The sequence below is a fragment of the Berghia stephanieae genome, chromosome 8 (genome assembly GCF_034508935.2).
Source record: "Berghia stephanieae isolate SIO BIC M18660-M18661 chromosome 8, UCSD_Bste_1.3, whole genome shotgun sequence".
In the NCBI taxonomy this organism is placed as follows: domain Eukaryota; kingdom Metazoa; phylum Mollusca; class Gastropoda; order Nudibranchia; family Aeolidiidae; genus Berghia; species Berghia stephanieae.
The window spans coordinates 43,947,197-43,948,999 of NC_088367.1; positions in this window are offsets into that span (position 1 = coordinate 43,947,197).

The following is a 1,803-nucleotide window of genomic DNA, read 5'->3' on the forward strand; positions in this document are numbered from 1 at the left end:
GCCTTAGGTCCGGACAGTCAAGAGTTCGAGTTTGGCTCTCAGCGGCGCATAGTTGAGTAACTTGGAAAATGCTCTTAGCTCACATTCTCTCACCGTACTCAGGAGTAAATTGAGTACCTGGCCGTTAACAGCGTTGTCTATGTCGCGCCCAATACGCATCATGTCTCATCGTATGTGTTAAGTGTTGCTGTTGGCTGGTGACCCCGGTGTAAGCACGACATGTAGTTTATAAAAGCTCCAGATGAATAATGAGTCACCTTGCAATGGATAATTTTAGTCTACAAAATAACAACAACAACAACAACAACAATATTAACAACAACAACAACTACTACTACTACTACTACTACTACTACTACTACTACTACTACTACTACTACTACTACTACTACTACTACTACTACTACTACTACTATAAAGATAAGGATGATGACGGATGATGATGATGATGATGGTGATGATGATGATGATGATGATGATGATGATGATGATATTAATAAAGATTATAACAATAACGATATTTAACCCATTTAAAGACCCCCCCCGTTCTCTCCCCCCCCCCCCCCCCCTCCCAAAAAAAGAGAAAGAAGAAAAAATAACGAATTACGAACATTGAACAAGTTTTAAACACACACACACACACACACACACACACACACACACACACACACACATATATACGACAAAAATGTTTCTCTCGCCCCCCCCCCCCCCCCCCTCTCTTTCCCCAAAAAAAAACAGCCCCACCAAAAGCAATTCCCCCCCCCCCCCCCAAAGATAATAAAAAAGAATTAAAAAATTAAAAACCAACAAAAAAGAAAAAAAATAAACGATAAAGAAAGACAGGGGAAAAAAAACAAAGTAAACAAGAAAACAATAATTGCAAACATTAAAATGAAACAATTCTAAAACCAAAACGCATAAGATATGACGGCAACGGGACGGTATGTAAAGTGGTCTCATTAGTCAAGTGCCAAAATGTACCAACGATAAGATTATAAAGTTAAAGGATCGATCTTATCTCCACTACGACGACGACGACACTTAAATTAGGATAAGACAGTTATCGTATCGCGCGTGTAAGGAGGTGATTTGTTCTTGCAACTAAACTGACGTGCGAACGCTCTTAGTCTTAGCGAGCACTGGATTCACGAACATTTTTTGAGTTCACTGAGTTTAAACGATTCAGGTTCATTCTTTGAATTACTTGACTTATAGATAGAACGAAGATGACACCACTCGGGTCTTTGTTATTGTTTTTTTTTTTTTTTTCGCAATCCGCGTTTATGAAGTAATTCTCACTAAATTGTATTTTCCGGACTATAAAAGTTCATGGTTACACATAGTTTTGTGTTTTGGTCCGTTATACTTCCGGATGGCAATGTTGTGAGCTTCTTAGGCGAGCGCATACTATCTATTGCCGATCGCCTCCTGATCTTCGGACTGGGACGCTTTGGCAGCTTCTCTGATTTTGTTGAGTGAATTCTTTCCACTGATGACGGTTTGCTGCGATGGATCTCAGGTGTTCTAAATCCTTTTCGCATCTCAGTTCTTGTTTGTCATCGAGGCGCTTGCGGTCTTTATTTATCGTAATGTATAATATGCTTGTAATGGGTCTGCCTTTGTGTTTGTTATGTCCGCTTGGTGTAAAGAATAACGCCATTGGCTTATTAGCTGGAATATTTCTGTCTCTCCTTAAGATATGTCCAAATAGTCTCCATCTTGTTTCCAAAATTTGAATCGATAGCGGTGGTGAGGGAGAGAGAGAGAGAGAGAGAGAGAGAGAGAGAGAGAGAGAAGAGA